The sequence below is a fragment of the Mesoplodon mirus genome (assembly GCF_964341445.2).
Source record: "Mesoplodon mirus genome assembly, chromosome: 3".
In the NCBI taxonomy this organism is placed as follows: Eukaryota; Metazoa; Chordata; class Mammalia; order Artiodactyla; family Ziphiidae; genus Mesoplodon; species Mesoplodon mirus.
Window position 1 is genome coordinate 116,728,922 of NC_138978.1, and position 26,471 is coordinate 116,755,392.

The 26,471-nt window shown below is 37.4% G+C and overlaps 1 protein-coding gene and 1 long non-coding RNA gene across 3 annotated transcripts in view; both read left to right on the top strand.

The window, feature by feature from the left end:
- The window catches only part of LCE5A (late cornified envelope 5A), a 190,260-nt gene that overhangs the window by 85,943 nt on the left and 77,846 nt on the right, over positions 1–26,471 (top strand).
- Positions 1–26,471, top strand: part of LOC309801204 — a 90,927-nt gene that overhangs the window by 57,052 nt on the left and 7,404 nt on the right. Inside the window, exon 5 of one of the 2 annotated variants that reach the window (XR_014293544.1) lies at positions 1,699–2,450. The exons of the other annotated variant lie outside the window; for it this stretch is intronic. This is a non-coding gene — a long non-coding RNA (uncharacterized lncRNA). Of the gene's footprint in view, positions 1–1,698; positions 2,451–26,471 lie in introns of those variants that run through there. 2 annotated transcript variants of the gene reach the window in all.

Genomic DNA, 26,471 nt, shown 5'->3' on the forward strand with positions numbered 1-26,471 from the left:
GCTCTGTCATCTCTTCTTCCTTCCCTTCCAGAACTAGACCCATTTCTGTTTTTTCTTCCTCCTCTTGGGCTCTCTGTTCTATCTTTTTTCTTTCCATCACTTCTTCTTGAATGACTGGACTTTCTTTCTCTTTCTTCTTTACCCTCTTCTTCTGTTTCATCTTCAGAATGGTATCTATACTTTTTCTGCTTTTTCCCTAATGTCTTGAAATTCTGTCTCTGGGTATAATAATATGCTTGAGCCAACTTGAATACCATCAGGAAAAACTCTGTAAAGTCTATTTTATCGTTGTGATCTACATCGAGGATATGCATGAAAACATCAGCAGTATCTGGGTCATCTGGATTCTGTATACAAGGAAGACAGAGAGGGAAAGTCCATGAGACTGACTCAAATGGGTAATTAAATAATTAAAGTTAACTTAGGGAATGTGAATTCTTGGTACAGGAAAGTAGAACCTAATTTTTTCTTTAATAATATTTATCTTATCCTGACTCAGCAGGGAGCTGTTGGTACTGTCCTAAAAAAAATAAATCTTAAACACTATTATGGTGACACAAAAAATTTGATGGGGCAAGTTCTTTTTACTTCTTCAAATGTCAGTATTTTATAAATTTCGTAACTGAATTGTCTTTTAGCTGTACCCTCTTTACATTCTTGAAATTAGGGGGAATATTACAATGAATTAACTAACTGTTTTTCACTTATTTGTCCAAAATATTTATATATATTTTTTCACAGTGTGTGTGTGTAGTATATATAGAGGTATAAAGAAGTTGAACAAATTATATCTGTTTTGAAATAAGATTACATTTGTTCCTCTTCCAAAAGAAACAACTCACAAAGATTTCACAGTAATATTTTGACAGATTGTTTGATGCAGAACAAAAATGATACACCCTTTAATCCTGGCAAATATCTTTTACCTTCAGGATTGGCTGAAACTCTGCTTCCAGAAGTTCCTTCAGCTCTTTTGTACTCAATGTGTCAGTCTCCTTATCTGTTTTTGAGTATTCGTGAAATAGTTTGATGATGGCAATGATGTTTTCCAGGAGAGTAGACATCTTTTGGAAGTATAGGTGAACCTAGAAAAAAATTAAAATGTACTTTTCTTATATTTCTTTTATTTTGTAGGTCATATCAGTTATTGTGATGAATTTCCACATTTATAACCTACATCTTTCCCTATGTAGTCCAGCTTTAAAAATGGAAGATGGCCACGAAAAACTTCTATCTATTATCTACATGGTGAATATTAACACAGAGTTTGACTGAACTGCTTACTAAAAAAATGCCAACATTTTGGCCTTGAACTCATTCACAGCAGGATTTAGATACTCTCACAGACCTTAGTGTGCTGTACATAAGACACCCTTTTCTGATCTGGCCATTGTCCATAACAGGATTTAAGAAAGGCTACTCGTCAGAAGCAGGAAAATTTACTCATACCAATTTGCTAAAAATCCGTCCTCCAAAAGCTAATTTGCTAAATGTATGTTGAGAGACTATTTTCTGCAAGCCAGTTTGTCAGATGGCTGAGACAGTCAATGAACAAACATCCTTTCAGTTTACTTTTTTTTTTTTTTGGTTTTGATTGGATATAATGGCTTAATAGCTTTTCAATATTATAAAAAGGGTTTGATTGGATCAAATGGCTTTAATAAATTTTCAATATTATAAGAAATATTTTCATTGCAGAACTGTTTACAATAGCCAGGACATGGAAGCAACCTATATGTCCACCAACAGAGGAATAGATAAAGAAGATGTGGTATATATACACAATGGAATATTACTCAACAATAAAAAAGAACAAAATAATGGCATTTTCAGCAACATGGATGGACCTAGAGATTGTCATACTGAGTCAAGTAAGTCAGACACAGAAAGACAAATATATGATATCGCTTATATGTGGAATCTAAAAAAAAGGACATAACTGAACTTATTTACAAAACAGAAGTAGAGGCACAGATATAGAAAACAAACTTATGGCTACCAGGGGATAAGAGGTGGGGAGGGATAAATTGGGAGATTGGGACTGACATGTACACACTACTATATATAAAATAGATAACTAGTAAGAACCTGCTATATAGCACACGGAACTCCACTCAATTCTCTGTAATGGCCTATATGGGAAAAAAAATCTAAAAAAAAAAAAAAGAGTGGCTATATGTATATGTATAACTGATTGACTTTGCTGTACACCTCAAACTAACACAACATTGTAATAAATCAACTATACTCCAATAAAAATAAAAAATAAAAAATATTTTGTTGACTAGCTTTCATTTTGCCATTTAAGGAGTAGCATTTAAGGAATGTTCAGTTTATCTCATTGAACAAAGGAATTACTAAACATGTCAACAAATCTAAGCAAGCATTTATTATGTAAAAGCGTTATAATGACTACTTTAGGACTTATAAAACCAGGCAGAAGATGTCCTTGATTTTTATTTCACTGAGAATTTGGAAGCCGTAGAAAATAATAGCATGAAAGGCATTACTGTAGTAGTCAGATCTATAACATTTATGGACCTTAGATTGTTTGGTAAGAGGAAATAGGTACTGATTAATTTTTGACATGGTTAAATACGTATTTTGATAAGTTTATGGATAAGAACTAGAAGGATAGAATTTATAACTTCTAAACCACTAAGAGAAGAAAAAACAAATAAAAAAAGCTTGATCAATTTGATAGAAGCCAGGGGAAAAGAAAATAAAAAGCATAGAAAAGGCAGGATAAACAGAAAATATAAAAGAGTAGAATTAAATATTATTTTATCATTAGTTACAGTAGATGTAAAATAGGCCAGACTTGCTGGTTAAAGGGCAGATTATAAAGATTGAATTAAAAATACAGTTATAGGCTTTTTACAAAAACACACCTAAGATTTTAAGATTTTTTTCAGCTACTGTTATTTGTGGTGATATTTCAGACCTGGGCTTAATTGTAATGGCACTGTCTCCAAAATCTCACTCTCACGGATTTACTCTCTGACTTCCTCTTGTACCCATACTTCAATAATTCTTTAACCTCACTTTTTACTGCTTTATGTACTCACTTCTCTTTTTACCTTGGTTAGACATTATAGTTCATCTCCATCATTACTCCTTGCATACACCCTCTGTTTCTTGTCCCACTCTTTCTTGTACTCATTGGCAAAGCCCCAACAGCTTCTTCCTTTCCTTTATCTCAGAAGATGGCCTTGGTTTTTTTTTTTTTTTTTTTTTTTTTTTGCGGTACGCGGGCCTCTCACTGTCGTGGCCTCTCCCTTTGCAGAGCACAGGCTCCGGACGCGCAGGCTCAGTGGCCATGGCTCACGGGCCCAGCCGCTCCGCAGCATGTGGGATCTTCCCCGACCGGGGCACGAACCCGTGTCCCCTGCACCGGCAGGCGGACTCTCAACCACTGCGCCACCAGGGAAGCCCTGGCCTTGCTTTTTATTTCACTGAAAACTTGGGAGCCATTAGAAGATAATTTCATTTTTCCAATATCTATTCACCCAACCTATTGCATTTGTATCCACATACCTTAACCTTCACTACTGTTTTGGTGGATAAACTATGCTTCTCTCCTCTGTTTCAGCAATGGACCTCACTCTCTTGCCTATTCAAACAACTTGCTTTTGCAGTTGTCCACTTTTTCTCCTACATCATCAATTTCTTTTTCTCTGCTGGATCATTCCCTTCAGCATGTATTTATGCTGAAGTGTCTCTTATTAACATCCTCTCCTCCCATCCTACATCTTCCTTTAGAAACCACCTGATTTATCTTTTCACTTTTATAGCAAAACCCCTCAAAAGATATGCCTATATTTCTTCTTCACTTCCTATTTCACTCAAATTATCTTTCTCTCTGAAAAATCCACTAAAGCTCTTATGAAGATAAAAAAAAGTCCTTTATCTTACTACATCCAACTATCCATTTTCATTTCACATGTGCTTGACATATCAGCAGCATTTGATGCAGGTGGCTACATCCTCTTTCAGAGACCCTGTGCTCTCTTGTTTCTCTTCTAACCTCACTGCCTATTTGCTGTTAGTCTCCTCTTTCAGCCCCTAATGTCGATGTGCCTGAGATTGACTCCTTAGTTTCTTTTCTCTATTTATGTTCCCTTGAACGGGGTGGAGGGGGTCTTATCTAGCCCTATAATTTTAAATCCTATGTATAGGTTCACAACTCCCAAGTTTATATGTCCAGCTATAACGTCTCCTCTAAACTTGACACGTGTATATCTAAATACCTATCAAATATTTCTATTTGGGCCTAAGAGAGGTCTTAAACCTACCATGTTCAAGATAGAAGTCTTCATTTCCAACTACTTTACCCCACACCCTCTCCTCCCCAGTTATCCCTATCTCGCTGATTGCCCAAGCCACAAACCTGGGAATTAGTCTTGGTTCTCCTTTTTCTCACGTCCTGTATTTAATTCATCAATGTTTTATTCAGTGTACTTTAAAAATATCCCTGAAACTGGTCACTTTTCCTACCTCCATACTATTGCCTTATCTAGTAATTAATTTTGATCCATAACAAAAACATGCTGGACTTTGTATCATCTTGAAGATAAGTTTGTTCCCTTGAACAGTATTTCCCCCTCCACCAGGATGTTCCACCCCATCCAGCTCTCCTAATGAATTGTTTACTTTCTCACCAAAGAGTCTTCAAAGAGTTTTCTGTGCTTTCCCTCATTTTATGTTTACCATTCATTTAAACCCAGTTCTCTCAATTTTCTGTCTCCAAAACACTTGAAACTGATTTGTGTCAAATAACCTATGATCTCCAAGTTGCTAAATACAGTGGTCGGTTCCATCTCATCACCATCTTACTCAACCTCTTGGTGGTGTAAAGTAGAGTTAACCTTTCCCTAACCATTCATGGAATTTTGTTTGTTTGTTTCTTGGATCTCAAGACTACATTCTCCTGATATACCTCTTACCTATTGGCTGCTGTTTCTCAGTATTCTTTGCTAACCTCTCATCTGCTTAATCTCCAAATGTTGGAAATCCCCATGGCCCATGTCCGTGTATCTATTCACTTCAAAATCTCATTGGATCCCTTGACTTCAGATACTATCTATCTGATGACTTCCAGATTGATACCTCCAAGCATGACCTCACCTTGATTTCTACACTTTCATTCACACCTTAATTTATTTAACAAATATTGAACACCTACCACAGGATTAAGTACTGTTTTATGCTTTGGGGATATAAACAAGATAAATGAGATGCCTATTCTTATGAAGACAGTAAACAAACAAATGAATGAAGCGATTAGATATTGAGAAGTGATATACATACATTAAAATAACAATGGTGCTATATAGAGTTATTATGGGGAATGTACTTTAGATTAATCAGAGAAGATTTTGTGGTAAAGAGGATATTAGAGCTTAAAATGGAAAAATAGGAAGCAACTAACCTTGTTGACTAGTTGAAGAATTTTAAGTAAAAGTAACAGTGCAGTGATCCCAACATGAGAATCAACTTGGAATGTTAGTGATATAGAAAAAATACAACTCCAGAACAAATCAGGAGTGATAAAACTTAAAGTCAGATTTACAGAAAGGGGTCAGAAAATGATGATCTTCTAAATAGGGTAATATTTGTGCATTTTATTCTAAATGTGATGGGAAGTCACTAAATGATTTTTTTTTTGTAACAGAGTAATCTAGTATAATTCAGTTTTTAAGGGATCACTTTGTGGAATGGCTTAGTAGGTTGTTTCAGAGTAAGATTACTTTAAGAACAACTAGAAAGCTGGTGTGTGTGTGTGTGTGTGTGTGTGTGTGTGTGAAGGTGTCATAATGCTACCAAAATTGTGACAATTTATTGAAGCCTACATTCAGATTGGAAGGGAAGTACAGTAATTTGGGGGGTTAAATAACTGCAGTTTTTTAAAAAAATGATGAAAGATATCAAGCCACAGAATCAAAAACTATTATCAACTCCAAGCAGGGTATATAAAAGAAAACCATGCCTAGACACATAATAAAAACCATCTGAACACTTAAGACAATGAGGAAATCTTAAAAGCAGCCAGAGAAAAAACACATATTATCTTCAAAGGAGCAACTATAAGACTGACAGCTGACTTTTCAAAAGAAATAATGGAAGCCAGGAGACAATGAAATGTTTTCCTCATCTTTCTGTAGGAAAGCAAGTTCTGTACTAGAATTCTATACCCAGCGAAAGTATACAAGAAGAAGAAAGCTTACCTAAGGATATTTTCAGGCAAACAAAAACAAAACCAATCACCAGCAGATCTGTAAAGGAAATAGTAAGGAATGATCCTAGTTGGAAGCACAGAGAGGCAGGAAAGAATGAAGAAATGTCAACAGAGTAAGTGTGTGGGGAAATCTAAATGGATATTGATTGAAAACAACAACAATAATAATATTTTTCAGGATTTATGGTCATGCATAACAATATCAAATAAGGCTGGAGGGGGTAAATTGAGTTCAAGTACTATAGGATACTTGAATTGTTTGAGTAGTGTTAAAGTATTTTTTATAATATATTCTAATAAGTCAAGGATAGGTGTTGTAATCCCTAGGGTAAGCATGAAAAGAATAGTAAAAGAATGTATAATTAATAAGCCAATATGACAAAAATGTAATTCATTCAAAAAAGTCAAGAAGAGAAAAAGAAATATAGAACAGGTAGGATAATAGAAACCAAGTATTAATATGGTAGATTTAAACCAAATAGATTTAAACAGTAATAATACTGAGTATGAGTGGACTAAATACTGTAATTTAAAAACAAAGATTGTCAGACTAGATTGAAAGAAAACAAGTACATGATGCCTATAAGAGACACACTTAAATATGATATATGATGGAAAAAAGATACATTATTCAAATACTAAAGGAAAGCTGTTGTTGCTATATTAATATCTGTAGAATAGACTTTAAGACAAAAAGTATAACTAGAAGAACACTTCATAACAATAAATGATTAGTTCATGAGGAAGATATAAAAATCTAAATTGATATGTACTTAATAACATAGCCTCATAATACATACAACGAAAAATGACAGAATTATAAGGACAAATTGACAAATCTATAATTATAATGGGTAACACACTTCTCTCAGCAACTGATAGAACAAGTAAATAAAAATATTGTAAGGATGTAGAAGAGCTCCACAAAATTAATCATAAAACTTTAACTAATATGTATTGAACATTGAATCTAACAAATCTATTATACACATCCTACTGAAATGAAAATGAGACTTTAAAAAATTTACTATATGCTGGTCATAAAGCAAGTTTCAACAAATTTTAAAGGATTGAAATCATGCAGAATTTGTTTTGTACCACAGTGGAATGAAGCTAGATTTCAATGATAGAAAGAAACCTACAAAAATGTCCAATGTTTGGAAATTAAGCAATAACTTCTAAATAACAAATAGGTTATAGAATAAATTACAATGGAAATTAGAAAATATTTTGAAATAAATGAATATGAGAAAAATATGAAATAGCAAAACTTGTGGGATACATTCATTCCAGGCCTAAAGAAAAATTTATAGCTTAAATACATATTAAAAAAGAAGAAAGGTTGAAAAATCAATAACCTAACCATGCACCTCAAGAAGTTTGAAAAACAACAACAGATTCTGCCCAAAGAAAGTATACTAAAGGAAATAATAAAGGTAAGAACTGATATTAATGAAATAGAAAACAAATTTAGAGAACCAAAAGGCCAAGATTTTTGAAAAATTAATAAAACCGAGAAACCCTGAAAAATTAATCAAGAAAAGAGGAGAAAGGCATAAGTAACCAATATCAGGAAAATAAAAGGGGACATTGCTCTAGATTTTACAGATATTAGAAAGATAAGTGCATATTATAAAAAACAACCAAAATTTTTGAAAATTTAAATGAAATAGACACATTCTAGAAAAATGCTTCTTATTCAAATGGAAACAAGAAATAGAAAACCTAAATATTCCTATATCTATTAAATTAAATCTTAACTGAATACATATTCCATGTTGGGGGGAGGGGTGACTACAAATCAGATGGCTTTACTAGTGAATTTTATTTAATGTGTAAGAAATAACCCTAACATCACACAGATTGTTTGAGGGAAATGAAAAAGGGGGAACACTCATTTTATGAATCCAGCATAACCTCAGTACCCATAACCTGACAAGAATATTACAAGAAACAATTTTCAAGACAATTTCCTTCATAAATATAGATGCAAAAATCTGAAAGAAGATAATAAACTGAATCTAGTGTTGTACAAAAAGAATATATATCATACTTAAGAAAATTTTAATCCAAAAATTCAAGTTTGGTTTAACATTTGAGAACTGATTAATTAACTACTCTGATAGAATACTGGGGAAAAATTCTATGAACCTCTCAACAGATACAAAAAAACATTTGATAAAATCCAATATTAATTTTGCTTTATAAATAAAAGGTATCAATTATATCTATGAAGATGGTATAGCAAACATCATACTTAATGGTTAAATGCTGAAAGCTTTTCTCTCTGAGTTTGGGGATGAGATCAGTACACCTGCTAATATCCTATTCAACATTGTATTGAAGGTCCTAGCCAGAGCAACAGTTAAGACAAAGGATGAAAAACAGAATAATTGGAAAGGAAGTAACAAAACTGTCATTACTGAGAATGATGTGACTTCTGTATATAGAAAAATTTTCTACATTGTCTAAAATTTATATTAAAATATGGGGGCCCAGGATTAGCCAGGACAACATTGAAGAAGACCAAGTTTGTGGACATACAGGATGTCCAAGTACATTATAAAAGAAGACAGCGTGACATTAGTGCAATGCCAAGCAAATGGATAAATGAAAGGTAGGAGTCCAAAATCAGACCTACATCATTATGCACATTTAATTTATGAAAAAGACTGTGGTGGAGTTGTCAGGGAAAGGATGGTCTTTTGAATACATGGTGCTGTGTTAATTGAATTCCCATATGGAAAAATGAATTTGTTCCCAGGTGGATTTTACATATAAAAATATAAAGGAGACAACATAGGAGAATATCTTCAAGAACTTGGGGTAGAGTAATACTTCTTAAATAGAACTCAAAAAATATTAATGATAAAGAAAAAGATGGATTAATTGGACTGCATTAAAAATAGGAACGTCTGTTTATTCAAAGACTCTATTAAAGGAGAGAAGGAAAGCCATTGAGTGGGAGGATATATGCAACACATTTAACCAATAAAGGACTCTATCCTGAATATAAAAATAACTCCTATAAATCAGTACAAAAAATACAGACAGCCCAATAGAAAAATGGGTAGAGAGCAGAGGAGCTTTACAAAACAGGATATCCAAATGGCTAATAAACACAAAAAGTTAACCTTGTTAATCATCAGGGTAATACAAATTAAAATTACAGTGTGAAACAGTAGTACCCCCACCAAAATGACAAAATAGACAAAAGGGAAAAAGAATCCTAATTCCAAATATCGATGAGAATATGGAGAAACTGGATCTTTCATATACGGCTAGAAGGAACATAAACTGGCAGAAGTACTTTCAAAAATTGTTTGGTAATACCTAAAACCAGTAATTTACTCCTAGGAATATTCCCAGTAGAAATATATACACATTTGTAACCAAAAATCATGTACAAAAATGTTCATAGCCCCATTATTTATAATACCTCCCCAAATGGAAACAACCCAAATATCTATCAATTAAAACAATAAATTGTGGTATTTTCATATAATAGTCAGAGGTGGGAGTGAAGGATAGCCTCGACTAGGATGATAGTGGTGGACAGGGAGAAAGATGGATTGGCATGTCTTATAATCAGAGTTGGCTGGTCAGGGTGATGAATCAGTGTGGTGTAAAGGAAAGACTGGAATCACGCATAACTTCTAGATTTTGGTTTGAGCAAAGAATTATTTCTCTAGGTCGTCAACAAATCATCGAGTTGATCTCCATGTGCTATGCAACAGCTTCCCGCTAGCCATCCATTTTACATTTGGTAGTGTATATATGTCAGTTCCACTCTCTCACTTTGTCCCAGCTTCCCCTTACCCTCCATGTCCTCAAGTCCATTCTCTACATCAGCATGTTTATTCCTGCCCTGCCACTAGGTTCATCAGTACTGCTTTTTTAGATTCTGCATATATGCGTCAGCAGATGGTATTTGTTTTTCTCTTTCTGACTTACTGCATTCTTCTTTTTTTTTTTTTTTTTTCCGGTACGCGGGCCTCTCACTGTTGTGGCCTCTCCCGTTGTGGAGCACAGGCTCCGCACGTGCAGGCTCAGCGGCCATGGCTCACGGGCCCAGCCATTCCGCAGCATGTGGGATCTTCCCAGACCGGGGCACGAACCCGTGTCCCCTGCATCGGCAGGCGGACTCTCAACCACTGCGCCACCCCCTAACTTACTGCATTCTTTATGACAGATTCTAGGTCCATCCACCTCACTACAAATAACTTAGTTTTGTTCCTTTTTATGGCTGAGTAATATTCCATTAGGGAGGCTCAAGAGGGAGGGGATATGGGGATATATGGATACATATAGCGGATTCACTTTGTTGTACATCAGAAACTAACACAACATTGTAAAGCAATTATACTCCAGTAAAGATGTGGGGAAAAAAAATTCTCACTATTTCTATTACGCTGTCATCTCTCATCTAAACTGCAGTCCATCTCCCTGCTCCCACTGTTCCCTATTATCCTATTTTCTACATAGCAGCTCAGAATGATCTTTTTACTCCTTCTGCTTAATACTCTCCAGTGGCTTCTCATATACTTAAAATGATGTACAAACTCTACCGTGTGCCTGTTTACATGGTCTACCCCTGTCTAGCTCTGCGACATCACCATATACCACTGTTCCTCCTGTTAAACATGCTCTAGGCACACTAGCTTCTTTTTGTCCTTTAAAGCAAGTTTACTCCTGCTTTAGAATCCTCTCATTTGCCTCGACTGGTTTCGTCTGTTATTAAGATCCCTGCTCAAAAGATAATTCCCCGAGGGGCATTTTCTAACCCTCCAATCTAAAGTACTCTCCTCCTATTACTTTACTATATCACTCTCTTATTTTCTTCATTGTTCTTATCACTATTTGAAATTTTTATTCATTTATTGTTACTGAATGTCTCCCCCTACTAAATGTAAGCTCCCAGGAGTAGGGAGTTTACGTTGTTCACTGCCACATAATCAGCCAAGCAGCACTTGGCAAATAGAAGGTAGTTAATATATATTTGTTTAGTGAATGGATAAATAGATAATCCAGCAATATTAAGAGAGTAGCCTTGTGGAAAGCAAAGTTGTGCCCTCATTTTCCTCCTATGTCAAAATAAACTTTTAGTAATGTTGCCACTAAAAATAAAGAATCCCAAACATCCAGAACTTTTAGCCTCAGACCACACATCCATCCAGATCTCTACCTTGCTTAAGAGCAAGTAGACAAGGTTAGATGTATTTCCTCTTACTTACTTCCTTCCTTCACCAGAAGAGCAAGTAGAATGTAGCCTGAAGGAGCTTGCTGTGTGCTGAAGTCTGGGATAATGGCCTTTTTATAGCAGGTCCATCCAGGGAGGAGCCGTCTTCTGTAGGTTGGTCTGATTCATTCCTAACCAAACCCAGATCCACCCATATCTCCACCTCTATTATTTCTCTAGCAATGTGTTTGCCTCCCAACTTCTTCACGTCCTCATCTGTACTTGTTTTGCCAAGTTCCAAATTTAGCTTTACATTATTCTCATATACTGGAGATTTTATGGAAGGTACACTTTGGCTAGCATGGGTTCTTAGTGTGCAGGGTCCACACCTTCTAGGTTTTGTTGTGGTTGTTGTTACCCCTGCTTTGAATGGTGGGTGGTTGATAAATATCTATTGATAAGTGTACTTCCTTATCCTTGTCTCTAGAGGGGTAGAATATACATTTCTGAAAAACTTAAATTCAATTTATATTTAAGCAAACATCACAAGCACCTACCTGCCTGTCCCTTTATATCTATGAATTCCATCTCTGAATCCTAGAGAACTTGCCATGATGAATGTTGATCTTCTACAGAGTATGCAATTCAGAGGAGGTAGGCAAATTTAATTTTGACTTTCCAAAAGAGAACAAGAAAGTGGGCTCTTGAGTTAGAAGCAGTGATCACTCTGAGCTGGCATGAACTTACTGGGCAAGAATCATTTTCAAGTTTATTACATTGGGGTATCAGAGACATGCTCTGTTTACTCTTCCTGTGGGTTTTCTCATTAACCTCATAAATATACAGGAGACACCTATCTTTGGCCTCTTAATTTCCAGACTGTATGTTGAACAGATTATGTTTCCATTTGGATGTCCCCTAATTAGTTCAGTCCATACTGTTCAAAACTGAACTCATTATCATGCCTTATACCAAAATATACCATCCTTCACATATTGGTCAATGACATCTCCATCCACTGAGTGTCCAAAACCCCGCAAAGTCATTTTCCATTTCTCCCTCTCTTTAGCCCTCATGCTCATGTCATGACATGTCCCTTTTACCTAGACTTGTATTCTTAATATGCAGGCCTGTTCTCTATATCTAGTGCAGCAATTTTAGTTCTAGACCTCACCATCTTCGGATTGGACATTAATAAAAAGTGTCATAACTAGCCCCTCCACTATTAGCCTGCCTGATTCATCTTTTACTCTTATCATATCATTCCTTCTGGTGACTCCTGCTTGCCTGGAAAATTCCAAATTTCTTATACCCTTCACAGTAGGAATGAATTTGTATCTTTTTAGCTGCTTCTCTTATCACCTGTATTTTATGGGAAAGTCACTCTAGCCTGATCCACATTCCTCGCATGTTATTTTAATGGTCCACCGCTGTTCAAATTCTCTACATGCTGTCCTTACTACCTGGGGAGTCCCTCAACCTTAGCTTATCTTTATCCTTTAAGATCCTCCAGAATTGCCACCTCCTTCATAAAGCCTTACCTTACATCTCCAGATGGATCGCTGTTCCCACACATACTCTGTATTCATCTCTCTTATAGCACTGGTGATATTTTATTTTAATTATTTACTTATGTGTCTGTAGTGCCCAGTGCCCCATTTTGCGTTTCTTCTCACCCTGGTATTGACTGGGTCTTGAATCATCTTTTGTGTTCTTGGGCCCTGTAATAGTTCCCGAGACATCAAATAACTGCAAGGGTGGGATGGTTGCGGGGGGTGGGTGGAGAGGTGATCTTGTTTCAGAGTCAGTGAGGTATTCATATGCCTGAGTTTTAAAAACTTTGTTTAATGCCCTTGTTTTTAACCTTAAGAGACCACCAGTTCTTTCTTTTCTTTTGTGGAACATTAGTTAACATCCACAGAACACAGCTCTTCATTTTCTCCTCTTTTCTTCCTGCGTTTAATTGTCTTTTTGTGCCAGGAGTTTCTGTTATTGTCTCTCTCTTACCAGGCTATAATAATAGTAGTAATCTATATTGCATGCCCATCATGTGCCAAGAATGTGCTAAGATTTTGCACGTATTTCTTCTAACCCTCAGAACAGCCCTGTGAGGACATTATTATTACCTGTAATTTCGAGATGAGGAAACTGATAGTGATGGGGTGCACAAGGTTACCCAGTGAGTAAGTTACAGACCAAAGATTCAGTCCCAGGTCATTCTCACTCCAATTTCCACATTACTTCCAGTACACCACATTGCTTTGGCTGTGAGCTTTTCTCCTTATATTTTTTGGTAATTTAAACAGTGGTTTCAATAAATGCTGGAGAGGGTGTGGAGAAAAGGGAACACTCTTGCACTGCTGGTGGGAATGTGAATTGGTACAGCCGCTATGGAGAACGGTATGGAGGTTCCTTAAAAAACTACAAATAGAACTACCATATGACCCAGCAATCCCACTACTAGGCATATACCCTGAGAAAACCATAATTCAAAAAGAGACATGTACCAAAATGTTCATAGCAGCCCTATTTACAATAGCCTGGAGCTGGAAACAACCTAAGTGTCCATCATCGGATGAATGGATAAAGAAGATGTGGCACATATATACAATGGAATATTACTCAGCCATAAAAAGAAATGAAATTGAGCTATTTGTAATGAGGTGGATAGACCTAGAGTCTGTCATACAGAGTGAAGTAAGTCAGAAAGAGAAAGACAAATACTGTATGCTAACACATATATATGGAATTTAAGAAAAAAAAATGTCATGAAGAACATAGGGGTAAGACAGTAATAAAGACACAGACCTACTAGAGAATGGACTTGAGGATATGGGGAGGGGGAAGGGTAAGCTGTGACAAAGTGAAAGAGCGGCATGGACATATATACACTACCAAACGTAAGGTAGATAGCTAGTGGGAAGCAGCCGCATAGCACAGGGAGATCAGCTCGGTGCTTTGTGACCGCCTGGAGGGGTGGGATAGGGAAGGTGGGAGGGAGACGCAAAAGGGAGGGGATATGGAAACATATGTATATGTATAACTGATTAAATTTGTTATAAAGCAAAAAATAAAATAAAAAAAAAAAAACAGTGGTTTCTCTCAAAGGGCCCTATGTCCTGGGTGACCTTAACTGTGGAAATCGTTTGCAGGGCCAGCAGTGTGAGTGAGCTGAGAAAAGTGGAGTCTAGAGAGTGGCAAGGATGGAGTAATCTGGGATCTGATGTTTAACACCCAGAAGACACAAATCTTACAGGTTCCTATCAATATAGAGGGCAGTCCTAGTAGTCTGCTCCAGGATTGTTTTCTTGACCATGTTATGATCATTATATTCTAACCAATAACTTGCATGAAAATGTGGGCAGAGGGACTTCCCTAGTGGCCCCAGTGGTTAAGACTCCACGGTTCCAACGCAGGAACCGTTCAGATTCCATCCCTTGTCGGGGAACTAAGATCCTGCATGGTGCAGCCAGAAATAAAAAAGAAAAAGAAAAAGAAAAGAAAATGTGGGCAGATGGCAAATATTTTTAGGATATTTTTAGGATAGACTGAAGATCCAAGGAGATTTTAGCATGTCACACAAATAGCTCAAATTTAATAAAAGTGAATCTTACTGAAGTAAAAGTAAGATTCTGACTTTGGTTCTAAATTAAACTTCACAAGGGCAGGGTAGAAGCCATGAGTAAAAGAAGGGGTATTGTGGTAGTGGCAGTGTGATGTAGTAGCCCAAAAGGTAATGCTATTTCAGACTACATTAAAAGAGCACATTAATTAGAACAAAATAAGTGATGGTGTTCTTCACTCAGCACTTGTCAGATTGTTTCTGTAGCTTTTAAATTCAGTTCTGATACTGACTTCTCAATAGGGATGTTGTCAAATTGTTATGTGTTCTGAGTCAAGTAAATAGGGTGATTGGCTAGATGGGTGGTAAAGGGAACCGAGTGAGAAGCAGATGGTGGGAGAAGAATATCTGTTTTCAATGATACGAGAAGCTCTTATTATGCTTGGGTTGTATGAAAACTCAGATAAATAGGTAGAAACTGTAGGGAAGCATATTTTGGCTTAGTATAAGTAAGAACATTTTAATAGTCAGAATTGTCCAAACATGAAAAGAATTATCTTTGGAGATGTTTCTCTGTGACTGCTTAGAGAATGTGGAATTGGATGAGCTGCTGGCAGTCAGTTAGCCTAGGCTCCTCACATTGTGGCTGACGACCAGGAGGTCAAATGTTGCATGGCTGATTAATCAGCAATTCAAGACCTAGGCCTCCAACTCAGATTTTTCACTCCAAATGCACTTTGTGTTGCACCAGGTTACATCTGTTACTGGGAGATGAGCATGAGACAGGGATATTTTGGAGGGTCATTAAGTAGAGGAACACTGGGGGGATGTCTGATAAATCCCTCTTTCCACCTGAGAGCTGTGATTCTATGATTCAAGTAAATTTCTTTGCCTGACTTGATTAAACTCAGCTCATACGGCTATTTGATCAGTGCAGTTTACTAACTGCAGGGGTAACAGGACTATCAATTCCACTTTATAGTGGAATTTCCACTATACCCTATATATACATGGGGTATGTTTTCATATTCCACTTCCTGCAAACAGACCTGATCCCTCTTGCATATTAGCTTTTACCTTTAAATACCAAAGGATTTCCCCCCTAAACCTTTAAAATTACTGACCATGGAATAGTAAACTCTGGGATGTGGGGCATCTTCTCCATCCTCAGAGAGAACTTATTCTTTGCCTTGTCGTTACCAGACAATGAAATGGTTTCAGAGGCATTTTAGGTGTCCACAGTTACATCTTGTAGCTACCAGGATTTGTTACGGGATGAAGAAATGCCCCAAATGTCAGGAGTTATTGACACATTAGAAATTATAGGATTTCAATTGCAATTATTCATTAGTGGTTGTCCCTCCCTTTTCCTATCCAATGGGCTAGAAAGGCATTATGCTGCCATATGGCCTCTGGGCTGCTTATGTGGGTCAGGTTGTCACAATTCAAGGGAACAGCCCTTTGAGATGTGTGAGGCTGTAGGAGTGAAGGGGAGTTGGAATTTGTGGTTAAATGATTTTCTACAGGAGTTGTAGTCATTTCCTGGGAGGTGCTGTTTTGGAGGTGGAGTTTTTCCAGGTTGAATATTCTCTTGGATTCCTTGGCGTAGTTGTAGCTGATGTTCCTGCTTAGCTATCCAGTGGTGGAGCAGTATCTGGCAGGAGTACCTTTACTCATAGCTTGTATTTACCAAGACAATAGTAAAAGAAAGTAATGTTGAGCCCAAGGAAAAATTTCAAGTTCCCATTAGTGACCTCAGGTTCTTCTTACTTTAATCTTGTATGTGTGTGCGTGCGTGTGTGTGTGTGTAACACATCATTCCAGCTAATGCAGATGCAAGAGTCACATACGCGCACACACACACAAAATGAGAATATATATGAGAGAGACGTTCACAGAGAAAACAAGGATTAAAGACATGTCTTTTGAATAGTGGGGAAATGTTTCCCAGGAGCACTTACATCAATAAGATGTTACTTTTCTAAAAATCATGGTGGTTTATTACACCCCTCAAGTACAATGCAGAGATGGCCAGAAGCTTTCTAGGGTGAGATGGGAGTAGCATCTATGCAGTACTGTGTTATATGAAAGTTTTCTCTAACAATTAGGGACAAAGTAAGAAGAGAAAAAAATAATAGAAGAGATGATACAAATGCAACTGATCATCTCATTGTAGTTAAAGAAAAAGCCTTCATGACTTAATTTTTGAATGGTTATGAACAGAGGGATTATGAGATCTTCAGAGTGGCCACATTGGCAAAGACTAGTATCAGCACTAAAGGATTGACTAGTCCCCATTCCATGTTCCATAGAAACTGAGTTTTGATAACAGAGTGGTGCAGCATTAGGAAACTGGAAAAAAAGAATCCAGGGGCAAGCTAGGACAGAGACATTATAACCATTATGACCAGACTTCACCAATATCAACTGTTCAGATGGGGTCTAGCATACGCCAGTAATTACAGGAGAATGTGGAAGATCAGGAGGGGCTAGAACTTGGAATAAGCTCCTACTCCCCTTCTTACATGCTCCCTTTATATATAGGGATATTATAGACAGAAGATAGATTAGAGTGTATTCTGGAGGGAAAATTTCTGCAGGTGTCAGAGGGAAGTTCAGATGAAGAACAGGTCACAGTATTCAGGGATCATTCAGTCATTCAACAAGCATCTGTTACCAGCTGACTGCCTACCAGTCATCATAGCGGTCATGGGGCCATCAATGAAGAAGTCATTTTCCCTGTCCTCAAAGGGTTCATAATCTAATGAAAAAAACAGACATATATACAATGTGATATGTGTTATGGTGAAGGTATTTATAAATCATAATGGAAAGACAGATGAGGAAGCAACTCATTTTCTTCCACTTTTTAACTTTTCCCCAAACGTTATTGAGGAATAATTGACAAATATAATTGTATATATTCAGGGTACAGTGTGTTGATCTGATATAAATATATACTGTGGAGTGAATACCAAGATAAAGATAATTAACACATGTATCACCTCACATAGTTAACTCTTTTCTTTTTGTGGTGAGAACACCTAAGATCTACTCTCAGCAGGTTTCAATTGTACAATACTGTATTAACTATAGTCACCATGCTACACATTAGATCCTCAGGACTTATTCTTCTCACATATGAGAGTCTATATGCTTTGACCTACGTCTCCCCGTTTTCCCTATTTCCCCTACTTTCCAGCTCCTGGCAGCCACCATTCTGTTCTCTGTTTCCATGAACTCAACTTTTTTTAGATTCCACATATAAGCGATACTTTACAGTATTTGTCTTTCTTATTTCACTTAGTGTAACATCCTTTGCTTCATCTGTGTTATCACTAATGGCAGGATTTCCTTTTTTTATGGCTGAAAAATATTCCATTATATATATTATATATAAATATATATATTTTATATCAAATTTTCTTTATCCATTCATATGTTGAAGAACATTTAAGTTGTTTTTATATCTTGGTATTGTGACTAATGCTGCAATGAGTATGAGAATATCTCTTCGAGATACTGATACTTTAGTTAAATACCCAAGAGTGGGATTGCTGGATTATATGGTAGTTCTATTTTTAGTTTTTTGAGGAACCTCCATAATGTTTTCCACAGTGGCTCTATCAATTTATATTCCTACCAGCAGTGTATAAGTGCTGACTTTTCTCCACATCCTCAAAACTTATCTCCTGTCTTTTTCATAATAGCCGTCCTAACAGGTGTGAGGTGATATCATGGTTTTGCTTTGCCTTTCTTTGTTTATTAGTGATGCTGAGCACCTTTTCGTGTACCTATTGGCTATTTGTATGTCTTTTGGGGAAAAATATCTATTCAGATCCTTTGCTCACTTTTAAATTGGATTATTTGCTTTTTTGCTGTTGAGTTGTGTGAGTTCTTTATATATTTTTATATTAACCCTTTATCAGATATATGATTTGTAAATATTTTCTCCCAACTTGTAGGTTGCCTTTTCAATGTATTAGTTGAAGTTCTAGTTTGATGTAGCCCCTCTTGTTTATTTTAGCTCATTCTCCTTTAGAGAGTTGAAAAGGAGATGATATTTGAGCTGAGCTTTAAAGATTGCATTTACTGGATTTTGTGGGACAGAACATGGGAAGATTGACCTGAAAGGCCATATGGAAAGGTTTCAAAAGCCATGCTAAGTCATGTGATGTTATCTTATTTACATTGGAGAACAACTGAAGAATTTTAAGTAGAAAAGTGACAGAATCAGATTTTTATTTAGTAAGAATAACTGTAGGAGTATGGATGGTGAATTGAATTTGATACAGGCAAGGGTGCAGCCAGTTTGAAAAAAGAAGGGAGATAATGAGGTACCAAACTAAGGTGTTGGCAGTGGGATTGAAGAGAAGAGACATTTCAGAATTAGAGCTTGACAATGCATTGGACACAGAGGTTGAGGGAGGGAAAAAAACAAGAGGCAATATGTTAGAGTTTTGGCAACAGCTGGTGTAGGCAGACAGGTTAGGGAGGGGCTGGCAATAGCTGGTGTAAGCAGACAGGTTAGGGAGGGGCAGCCTCAGTAAAGTAGGGTCTGACAGGTGGACAGAACTCAATGATTGAGAAGCCAGGAATAGCAGATTTAGATGGGGAGGTGATGGGGAGTTGGTATCAACAATATCAGTTCATGGGTAGCAGGATTTTAATTTTGGAAGTAGGGGAGACAGAAAAACAAAGAAGAGCTCCTAACATGGGACACTCAAGGACCAGGAACCAAGCAGAGACCTAGTTATCACCACTGAGAGGGATCAAAGCCAGAGTAGTAAAACAGGTGGCCTGATGCTGATTCCTGAACTTCGGGGAACTTCCATTCTTAAATTCCTCCTGCTGAAGGTCAGTACTTGTTCTGGGTGGTGAGGGATCTCACTGAACTTCCAGTACCTGAAGACCCCTCTAACTGCTCTGCACCCACTTTTCATCAACTTGGACATTAGTTCCCCCTTGCAAATCTTCTAGTTACTCATAATTCACCACCTACACCCTGTAGATTAGGCACATGTTTGGCTGATAATCTCCATGACTATTGGTGTAGCCCAGCTCCAGATATTGACTACATCACGCCCCTGTCACCCAGGTGTAGTTGGGGGAGGGCCCGGAATAATGTATGCGGCTTAGCTATAGGGCCAGAAGTCTAATAGTTTGGGGACTGATGGGTTCAGAAGGTGAACATCAGAACCACTCTGGCATATTATTTATAATTTCTGCTTACAGCAAAAATTAAAAGCAGTCATTCAGACTCTAAACTACCATATGTCCAGAATCACTGAGACTGAAGGCTTCAGAGTCCTTAAATGTGACTTCATGAGATGAATAATGCTCTTTTAACCTCATAGATTTCCTCATCAATGGTGATCTTGCTGAAGTAGAGGTGGACTCTTGACCCACCAACATTTCTACTTGTTTTACTTGTGTTTTACCAGTGTTGCCTAAAGTATGACCAGATTTTCTCAATTTCTAAAAGCATTCATTTCAAGGGATTTATCTCATTTTAGGATATCTTAACAACTTGGGGCAAAGTCCTCCAGGGCTGTATCAGACATCTTTTCTTGGCATCCTACAGTGTTGATTATCAAACCACTGTGTTAGTCTGGAACCTAGATCTTCTTCTGTCTTTGGCTTTTTTCAGGATGACTTTTCTGCTCTGCTGTGGCAGTCCTTGAGAAATTGAAGTATTTTTTGTTCTCAATTTGTGTTTAATCATTTAAACCCATATTTCCCAGATTCTGCCTCTTGAACTCATTCTGTCATTTTTCTAACCAGGCCATCAGTTACACTTGCAAAGTATACTCTGGTAGCATTTCATATATATCTGTGCTTAAAGCAGTTCATAGAAGACTATTTGCAGTTCTTTTTATAGTATAAATTTAGTAATCCTCAACTAATCACTTCATTTTCTCCATGAAATTCCTAATTATAAGAACTTTTCAGATGAGGTACATGAAAGGATTACATTGAAATAACACTGTGGTCACAATATTGGTGCCTAATTGGTGCCCAGATCCCAAAGTCCATGGTACAGTGTTGAGAGCCCAGTCTCACAAGTCCTACAGATTGCCTTTGACTATTGGCTCCTCGAAGTACCAGCTCTGTGATTCTGAGCAGATTTCTTAACCTTTATTTTTTTTATTAAAAAAATTTTTTTATATATATATTTATTTTTGGCTGTGTTGGGTCTTCGTTGCTGCGCGTGGCCCCCCCCCTCCCGCCCCCAGCTGCGGCAAGCAGGGCCACTCTTCGCTGCCGTGTGCTGGCCTCTCACTACGGCGGCCCCTCCCGCTGCGGAGCACAGGCTGCAGGTGCAGGGGCTTCAGTAGTTGTGGCGCACGGGCTTAGTTGCTCTGCGGCATGTGGGATCCCCCCGGACCAGGGCTCGAGCCCATGTCCCCTGCATTGGCAGATGGATTCCCAACCACTGCACCACCAGGGAAGCCCTTCTTAACCTTCTTGACTCTGTTTCCTCATCTTTAAAGTAGGGATGATAATACATAATATGCATGGTTGTCAACGATATTAAGTGAATTATATGTCAGTGGTCTGGCACTTTGCCTGACATTATAGCAGGTGTTCAATAAATGACAATTACTAGTATGTTATTATGAAATCTTAACAGAATTGGTAACTCAATGTGACACATTCTTATTTTGATTTGATTTTTACATGTTTTCATCACGAGAGAAGAGCAGGAAATATACCTCTTTTCGTTTTTCTTCAATATTTGATCCCCTTTCCATGAGAATGTGGAGGTTATTGAAAGGTCCAGGGTGGTCTGTTGGATTCCTTTACTAACTCTGGGAGATCAGGGAGAAGGTTTTCATCTGTTTTAGGAAAAGAGTAGCTTTAAGGGAACAGTGAATGATAAATGAAAATACTAAAAAAAAACTTGGTGAAAATTACTCTAGGTACATTTATTATTTGTCTCCTTTCTGTACATTCCACCTTCTGCAACAGCCCCTGATTTTCACATCAGAATTCACCCATTTCCCATTCTTATTCCATGGGTTGGGTGGGGTGGAAGGTCTAGCTTTGACTCTGAGGTAAAGAATGTCTCTTGGATATAACTGGTAGCAGTAGGTGGGCATGTAACCTGGACTGATTCAGGCAGAGTGAATCTCAGGACTCTTGTGGAAACCACCAGTAAAGAGACATCATTCCATGCTCCCCCACCCGCTACACCTTGAGCTTTGAACCTGGAAGCATGTAGTCTGAACTACTGCAGCCATCTTGCAACTATATGTCAGCAGTCTGCCTGAAAATAGAGTCAGCAGAGAGGAAAGCAGAGCTAGAAATTAAGAGACTCCCTCAACCCTGATGATACCATTTGAGCCTTGGATTGAGTACTGTCTGCAAGACCCATGCAGAACTTTTTGATTACATGAACCAATAAATTCCCCTTTTCATTTAATAAAGTTTGAGTTGAATTTTTCTGTTACTTCAGATGGAAGTAGAACTAACTGCTATAATTGCTATTTGCTTTTTACTGTGTTCTGCACATATAATAAATATAAAAAACATAGCAACTAGGGCATGTTAAGGAAAGAGTGATAATAGAGAAAGGGGAGGAGGGGGAAAAACAAGCCCTCCCTGCCAATTCTTTCATGGCTTCCTTTTCCCTCCAAACCAAAGATCATCACATTATACTTTTTTTTAAAGGATATATTCTTTTGTGAGCAAGAGTAGGGGCCTGCCTGAGGATGTTGGAAGCCCGCTTCTGGAACCCCTGCAGAAAGAGGAGTGTGTGTCTGTGGCTCCTGCCCTATCCAACATTGGAAGCTACCTGGCAGTCTAAGCATGGTTCCTATTTAGAAGATGATTTAATTTTCCCTTGTTTAACTTTCCTTTTATCTTCTGAAGTCAGAGATCCAGAATCCATTTGTTCTTAGGTCTTTTATTCTTTCCTGTGCCTTCACTCTTCCCAAGGTGTTTTTCCCTTCTCATAGACAGTGTTGTGATCTTATAATATTACTTTTCATAGACTTTGACCCCAGACTTTTTGCTGACTTGAGACCATCAATGCCCAGGACACCAAGGACATTTTTTTCTTTTTTCTTAAATTCCAGTTGTAGAGATTTGAGTTAATCATGTTCCTCACTTCATGGCATATTATCCTTTTTTTTTTTTAACAAGAAAAATGCTAAGCAGTGTGTTCATGGCCAAGTACAAAGTCAAAGCCTCAATTTCACTTTACCACCATGTTATCAATTCTAGGATATGGTAAGGCTGTTATATTTGGCTAGAAAACCAGAATTCCAGTTCAACAACAAATTGTGTTGAATTTTATTGTAAGGATTAAAGATATCTACTAACTCTAAAAGTCGAGTAACTGTCCTGTGAAACTAAGATAATTCTTTTAACTTAAAAATTTATATTATACATTGGATCAATTTATTTATCCATGCATTCATTCATTTAATTTATATTTGTTAAACATGGTATATTATCCTTATTGGTCTATGCAGATTTTTTTGGAATGGTTGATTGATTGATTAACTTATATCCCCATTCTTCAGTCACATTCCTCTGTCCCTCACCCACTAGACAATTGTTCTAATGAGTTTACTGTATATCTTTTTATTTTGTATATGTTCTTTAAAATATGCATTGTTATTTTTGTGTGCATGTAGTTTTCTTTTATGTAAGTGCTATTATGTGGTAGAGCTCATTCTGTTTCTTACCTTTTTCACTTAACATCCATCCTGCTCTATGTATATCTACCCCATTGCTTGTAACTGTGCCACTGATGTGTACTTATCTGTATAGTTATGTGCTTCCCCAGTAATGGACACTCATATGGCTTGCAATTCCCCAGTATGAAAAACAATGAACATCCTTTTATGTTCATTAAGGATGTTTGAGAAGTGTTTTCTGAGGCTCTAAACACAAAAGTAGAGTAGGGTATATGTATGCTTGATTTGACAAAATACTGAGACCATTCTTTGGAACAGCTATACTACTTTACTTTTCTACCCGAAGTGTTTGCTAAACCCACATCCACCCCAACCGACACCTAGCTTATCTAGTCTATTTCACTGTTATTTCCATTTGTGTTTCCCTAATTAATAAGTTTGAGCATCTCTGTGTATGTTTCTAAAGTACTTCGATTATCTATTCCATAAATTGCCTGTTCAAATGTATTTCCCATTTTTCTGTTAATTTTTTTAGATAGAGTTCCTTGTATATTCTTTTTTTTTTTTTTTTTTTTTTTGTGGTACGCGGGCCTCTCACTGTTGTGGCCTCTCCCGTTGCGGAGCACAGGCTCTGGACACGCAGGCTTAGCGGCCATGGCTCACAGGCCTAGCCGCTCTGTGGCACGTGGGACCCTCCCGGACCGGGGCACGAACCCGTGTCCCCTGCATTGGCAGGTGGACTCTCAACCACTGCGCCACCAGGGAAGCCCTGCATGTGCCTTTTTGACTTATGGTTTTCTCTGGGTATATGCCCAGTAGTGGGATTGATGGGTCGTATGGTAATTGTATTTTTCTTTTTTTAAGGAACCTCCATACTGTTCTCCATAGTGACTGTATCAATTTACATTCCCACCAACGCAAGAGGGTTCCCTTTTCTCCACACCCTCTCCAGCATTTGCTGTTTGTAGATTTTCTGATTATGCCCATTCTAACTGGTGTGAGGTGATACCTCATTGTAGTTTTAATTTGCATTTCTCTAATAATTAGCAATGCTGAGCAGCTTTTCATATGTCTCTTGGCCATCTCTATGTCTTCTTTGGAGAAATGTCTATTTAGGTCTTCTGCCCATTTTTTGATTGTGTTGTTTGTTTCTTTAATATTGAGCTGCATGAGCTGTTTATATATTTTGGAGGTTAATCCTTTGTCCATTGATTCGTTTGCAAATATTTTCTCCCATTCTGAGGGTTGTCTTTTTGTCTTGTTCATAGTTTCCTTTGCTGTGCAAAAGCTTTGAACTTTCATTAGGTCCCATTTGTTTATTTTTGTTTTTATTTCCATTACTGTAGGAGGTGGGTCAAAAAAGATTTTGCTGTGATTTATATCAAAGAATGTTCTTCCTATGTTTTCCTCTAAGAGTTTTATAGTGTCTGGTCTTACATTTAGGTCTTTAATCCATTTTGAGTTTATTTTTGTGTATGGTGATAGGGAGTGTTCTAATTTCATTCTTTTTTTTTTATTTTTACAACTTTATTGGAGTAAAATTGCTTCACAATGGTGTGTTAGTTTCTGCTTTATAACAAAGTGAATCAGTTATACATATACATATGTTCCCATATCTCTTCCCTCTTGCGTCTCCCTCCCTCCCACCCTCCCTATCCCACCCCTCCAGGTGGTCACAAAGCACCGATCTGATCTCCCTGTGCTATGCGGCTGCTTTTTGCATGTAGTTGTCCAGTTTTCCCAGCACCACTTATTTTTATTTTTATTTTTCAAAATTTATTTATTTATTTATTTATTTTTGGCTGTGTTGGGTCTTCATTTCTGTGCGAGGGCTTTCTCTAGTTGTGGCAAGTGGGGGCCACTCTTCATCGCAGTGCGTGGGCCTCACTGTTGCGGCCTCTCTTGTTGTGGAGCATAGGCTCCGGACGCACAGGCTCAGCAGCCATGGCTTACAGGCCCAGCCGCTCCGTGGCATGTGGGATCCTCCCAGACCAGGGCTCGAACCCGTGTCCCCTGCATTAGCAGGCAGATTCTCAACCACTGCGCCACCAGGGAAGCCCCAGCACCACTTATTGAAGAGACTGTCTTTTCTCCATTGTATATCCTTGCCTCCTTTGTCATAGATTAGTTGACCATAGGTGCATGGGTTTATCTCTGGGCTTTCTATCCTGTTCCATTAATCTATATTTCTGTTTGTATGCCAGTACCATATTGTCTTCATTATTGTAGCTTTGTAGCATAGTCTGAAATCAGGGAGTCTGATTCCTCCAGCTCTGTTTTTTTCCCTCCAGATTACTTTGGCTATTCGGGGTCTTTTGTGTCTCCATACGGATTTTAAGATTTTTTGTTCTAGGTCTGTAAAACATGCCATTGGTAATTTGATAGGGATTGCATTGGATCTGTAGATTGCTTTGGGTAGTATAGTCATTTTCACAATATTGATTCTTCCAATCGAAGAACATGGTATATCTTTCCATCTGCTTGTGTCATCTTTGATTTCTTTCATCAGTGTCTTATAGTTTTCTGAGCACAGGTCTTTTACCTCCTTATTTAGGTTTACTCCTAGGTATTTTATTCTTTTTGGTGCAATGGTGAATGGAATTGTTTCCTTAATTTCTCTTTCTGATCTTTTGTTGTTAGTGTATAGGACTGCAAGAGATTTCTGTGCATTAATTTTGTATCCTGCAACTTTACCAAATTCATTGATTAGCTCTCGTAGTTTTCTGGTGGCATCTTTAGGATTATCTAAGTATAGTATCATGTCATCTGCAAACAGTGACAGTTCTACTTCTTTTCCAGTTTGGATTCCTTTTATTTCTTTTTCTTCTCTGATTGCTGTTGCCA